The sequence below is a fragment of the Alligator sinensis genome, unplaced genomic scaffold (genome assembly GCF_000455745.1).
Source record: "Alligator sinensis unplaced genomic scaffold, ASM45574v1 scaffold71_1, whole genome shotgun sequence".
NCBI lineage: Eukaryota > Metazoa > Chordata > Crocodylia > Alligatoridae > Alligator > Alligator sinensis.
Window position 1 is genome coordinate 6750864 of NW_005841834.1, and position 5654 is coordinate 6756517.

Here is a 5654-nt window from a genome sequence, read left to right on the forward strand (position 1 = left end):
GAATTGTATTTCCCATGCTACAGAGGAAAGAAAACCCTCCACAGTGCATGTTAATCCAGTCTAGGGGAAAAATTCCTTCATGAGCCTGGATTTGGAGTTTGCAATGACTCTGGGTGGAAGAGCAAGACTCTCTAGTCTGGTGGTTTTCAACCTTTTTTGCACCAGGACCACAGGGTTCGAATTACATCCTGACTCTTGGCAGAGGGGAGGGGTGAGGAGGAGGGGTGTCTTTGGTGGTGGCAGCCGGAAGGAGCTGCAGCCACTGCTGTTTGAGGCGTGGGGTGGGCTGGGGAGCTCTCATTTCTTATGTGGGGGCTCAGCCGTAATTTGAACCCTTCTGGACACATTTGTAAACATTGATGGCCACTCGTAACTCAGAAAACAGCTCCCTGGTCCTGCCAGTGCCCCTCACTCCCAAACCGCTGCCTCCCACCCCCAGGTCCTAGCCCCCAAGTGTGTGGGGCACGGGGGTCCCCAAGCAGCCCCTTGCAGGCTGCAACTCTGCTAGCCTGCAAGGGAAAACCCATGGTTTGCCATGTTTTTCTCCTCTAATGGAAAATCCTTTTTGGAAGTTCATTGATTTATTTTTAAAGTTTGTATGTGACCCTTCCATATATTCTTGCGACCCACTTAAGGATTGTGACCCATGGGTTGAGAAACACTGCTCTAGTCAGGAACCTCTGGGTTTTGTAGTACAAGCAGGACCAATAGTGCTCTCCAGTAAAGAAACTCCATCCTTAACTGTATGCTTTTTAGGACAAAGGCTATTTATACCGTGTCTAGTACTATAAGACCCGTATCCTGATTTCTGGTCTTGGACACGTCAGTCTTAACAATATTTAAGAACTCTTTAATCGGTGGTTTCTATTCAGCTTTCTTGCACTATCCCAAGAATCATTTGGCTCTCACTTTTGTCGACAGTAGACGAGTCAAGAACTGAATGGGTATAAATACCAAATTTGCCTTTCATTTAGGTATTGTTAACACCTCTTGTTGGACTTGTGAAACACTGGCAGGGTGAGTTGATGAGTGTGTGTTCATATACTACCTATATTTTCTGGACAGCCTGAATGATACATTACTTAAAAATGTTTTCAGACGTCCTGTTTATTCTACAGCAATGGCTTCTTAGAGTAGCTAGTTGCTGTAGTGATAGCCTACCCATAACTGTAAGTAGTTTTAAACAAAATTTGAAAAATAAGTTTTATAAAAGCCAATAGAACTGCCATTGAGAATGTAATTGTTCTTAAGTTAGTTCTTTCTGCTTTTCTTGTCTTTTATGAGAAGAAGGGATGTTACAGTTGTAAACTGTTCTTGGGTAGTTTGTGTAGAAACACGTGGTGTCAAAATGCTGGCTTGAACAAAATCTGTTTTTAAAGTTTACATGGATAGTAGGGTAATAATATTGCACTTGGAGCTCCTTTTCATAAGACATGTGCATTGCTTTGGTATGGATATTCTTGTTACTTGTTCCCCTGGATCTAAAGTCTATTCTAATTGTGAGGTTTTCCTATGTTGGCATGTTAGTGGTCCCTTGACTCAAGTCAGAAGTGTGTGTTTTTTTTCAGTGGAGTTTTCTGGCTAGAAAAGAACACCTGTATTTCCTATGCTGATGGCTTTTCATAAAAATGAAGTTTTAGTATTGGATCAAAGAGATTTTATAAGAATAGCAATTTGTGGTTTTATTATATATTAAGCCAGCCAAGCATCTAATCCACATCAATTTGTTAAACTCTGCTTCAAGCTTGATTTATAAGAAAGGATCAGAGTTCTGATATGAGGAGCAGCTAACTGAGCATTTTGGGTCACTCCGGATTTTTTCTATGAAGGTAAATGGTACATAGAGTTCAAACTAATTATCATTAACAATTGTTTACACATGGCGAGCAGATAAAGGGAACGGGATGTAAGAAGTGGTTATAAATAATCTCAATAAGGCAGGTATTGCACTGCAATATTTATGTTCACTCTCAGGTGTGTGATCATTATATTGTTTAATAGAGCAGTATATTTATGCATTTTCCCTTTTTCAATTTGTGTAGTCAAAAAGACTTAAGTTTTTTCTTTCTCTCATTTTGTTCATAGTACACCTGAGATGTATCTGAGTACTGAAGCTCATACACACACAACCTGTAGAACTGTTTTAACTGCCTCATTGAGTCTTGGTAAGTTATATTTAAATTACACGTGTTATGTTAATGATGCTGTTAGTTTTTTCTTCAGTAGGGAATTTGATACTGACATGAGGTGTTTTGAACTTAGTTGTGTAAGGTATAGACAGATCCTTCTTTTAGGTGACAAACATGTTCATATCAACACAGTAAAAGTATATAAAAGGACTTTCAGAAGCTTCTCTTAAAATATTGGCCTGATCTACATGTATGATTATAGACTACACAGTTGAGCATAGATTTCAGGATGAGGTCCTGTGTTGAAGGAAGAAAGAAAAAGTATATACTGAAACTGCTGAAGATGTAATATACTTAAACATTATAGCAACTGAACACATTACCCACTAGCTCAGTGGGGCCTAATCTTTTTGATAGTTGTACCATAATAGCCCCATGCCCTCCCCTCCCCTTGCCCAATTTGCTGCTCTGCTTTCTGCTCCCTGCTCTATCTGCCACTGTGCTGCTTGTCCCACCCTGATCTTCTGTGCACTGCACAGAGGCTGCTTGTGGTGCACATGCTGCAGGTTGGCCACCACTACACTAGCTAATGAGCTGACATTTTTTTCAGATGGACTAATTATGGTCTGTCTTGTAGCAAAGCCTGAGTTGAAATGATACAAGCCTTTTCTGTCTATCCTGCCTAATAAACTACTTTAAATTATGACTGAACCAGATAAAATAACACTGATGACGTAAAGTACTTACTACTCAGGAATGATGGTCTGACTACTCCTTAAGGCAGCAATATGCCTATTTATTCTTTTCTCAAGAAGGGGTATTGCTACTGAGAATAAGTAAAAAGGGACCCCCTATAGATTATTTTAAACTGATAATACTTTGGTAGTTTAACAAGCATAGTAGACAATAAATGCTTTGTTTCATTTTAGATTGCTTTAATATTAAAAATGACTATACAACCATGTATAGTTTTATATAAAAATCTTAGAGATTTTCTTTTTATGTGAGATTTGCATGAAAATGTACCCTTTTTTAACATACTGGAGAAGGACATTAGTGTGTGTTTTTTGAGAATTGCAGGTGCAAACATACAGAAGGGACTGGATTGGAGGATTTTTTGCAAGTCTTACTGTATGTTGCAGTTTTAAAAATGTTGAAAGCTCACAGGCAAAATATGTATATCTGCACTGAGTATTGCTTCCTCTTTTGCAGTCAAGTTAACCAGTTTTTGGAAAACAAAACAAAAAATATTTTTTTTTATACTAACTTGTTTTTGTAGCACTAATAAATTAAAGCAAAAGATGTCCAGATCAAGTGGCATTATACTAACTTTGCTTTTGCTTTGTTCAGTATTATTTAAAAAAAATCTTAGGTTAATCTCATTAAGCAAAGGTGTTATTGACCTAGTTTTGTCAATTTGAAAATACTGTATGACATACAGCAAGGAAAACTTGAATTGTATGATTCTGGGAAGCTCATTATTTGGAGTGCATAATGATTATAATATGTAGGTTGATGGGAAAGAGTAGATTCTGTAATATATCTGTTTTGAACGCTTTAGCAGTGCCCTACATTTAAAAGAAAAAATAAGGGAAGATATTAAAGTATGTATGGTATTTTGCAGTTTGTTAAAGTTTATTTTATGTTAGCACAATGTATATACCTGATAATAAATAGAGATAAAAATTACGCTACCGTAGTACTCTGGATTCTGAAGAGAGTGTAAATTTGTGATGGTTCAGGTTTGACAGCGTGTATGCAGTCATATAAATGGAATCCTGGTCCTGTAGCCACTCGGTTAAACGGGGACTAATGTAGATCAAGATTGAAAATGAAGGCCATTTGAAGAAAAATAGTTTACTCTGTATATAATTGTTTTCCTTTAATTCTTTATTCTCTCTCTCTCTCTCTCTCTCTCTCTGTCTCTCTTCCTCTCTCTCTTTAATAAAACCATTCTTTTATTTGGTCCTGCTTCTTTTGGTCTGCTTTGTTCTGCACTGAGGTTATAAGCTCATTTAGTTGTTATAGTACCAGAAATAAATCAGTACCTTTTATAAGTTCTGGATAAAACAAAGTCACTGTTTGAGGAGCTTATAACTTGGACCAAAAGCAAGTAAGAGGCAGCAATACAAGCTATGAGTTTATGGAGACAACAGTGAGGAGGAGATCACTGTAAGAAGAAATGGGCTTGTAGGGATGGATTTGAAGGACAAGAATGGTGAGCTAGACAAGAGATATATCTACCTATCTATAGGTATCTGTGGGGAAGATATCTTATCAGTGCAGATGCATGCTGAACTGGAAGGCTACTGAGTAAAAAGGCTACTCAGTAAAAAACAATGGAAATTCTGTCATTTGCTTCAGTGGTACCAAAATTCATTCATTGTCTTTGTGCTGCTCAGTCTCGGACATGTATTGGAGGACTGGAGGGTGGTTAATACTACGCCTTTTAAAAAAAGGTTTGAATTAGGAAATCTGCAGGCCAGCTACTCTCCAAAACTGTTCTAGTGACTGCAGTTTGATTACTGAAGAATGGTAAATCAGCTGGAATTTATATTAGTTTAATGGATACTAAGAACAACCAACTCACTGCCTTACCTATGACTTCAGATAAATATACAGCGAGTAAATTCTATTATTGTCCCTATATTTAAATGGTACTCTAGTATGTTTTGTTTTGAAAATATCATTTAATATTAATCTATAGTCTCTTTTTCATCTGGGCAGGTTAGTTACTGAAAAGTAAAATGTCAGAATGAAACTTCACTGAAGACTGTAGTATCAATAAGAACTTGATTCTTATAGTCCTTAAGTGGTTTTAGAATGTGGGTATATACATTGTGGGCTACACACCACATAGGCCATTCATGGTGGGGGCAGGCCCTTTCTGTGCAGGCATTGCGTTGCCTCCCTGTGGTGTGGGCCATGCTAGTGGCATGCAGCCCCCTGCCGTGCCTTCACGTGCCCTCCCCTGCCACACAGCTGTTGGACAGCCTTTGTTTAAATGATTGAAGTTTGCTGGTACTCCCTCCTGGTTTGGGTCTGGAACCAGGACCTGTTCATTAATGACAGAGTCCAGACATTTGTCTGTACAATAGCAATAGCTAAAATACTAAAACCACAAGTTAGGCATACTTTAACGGGAATTTAAATATATTTAGGAATCTTTCTGTTTTATTGATTTATTTATATCTATCTATTCAGATAGGTATAGGTATTGAATGTTAATAAAAGAAGAAAGATTCATTATGTGTTGCTATTTAGAATGCTGTCACCAATTCTGAACACCTTGCATTCGGACCTAAATATAGATTCTGAAGAATAATAAAATTAGGCAAGTTTTATTCAAGCTAAGTAAATAAGAGACTATAGAAACACTAGCCAATTGCCTGTCAAGAATGATGGGGGGAGGGGACTGTGATGGAGTGCTGCCACCTAATGCCCCATGCTGCTGCTGTTCTGCCTCTTGCAGGGAGTGGGGTTGGGGAGTTGAGGCCAGCGCTGCTGGCTTCCGGTCCCCCCCCC

The 5654-nt window shown here is 38.2% G+C and overlaps 1 protein-coding gene across 5 annotated transcripts in view; it reads left to right on the top strand.

Moving 5' to 3' along the window:
• Positions 1–5654, top strand: part of NCOA2 (nuclear receptor coactivator 2) — a 263699-nt gene that overhangs the window by 1446 nt on the left and 256599 nt on the right. For all 5 annotated transcript variants that reach the window (XM_025200406.1, XM_025200409.1, XM_025200413.1 and 2 more), the window contains one exon: positions 2086–2165. The gene's annotated coding sequence lies outside the window, so the exon portion shown is untranslated. The remainder of the gene's footprint in view (positions 1–2085; positions 2166–5654) is intronic.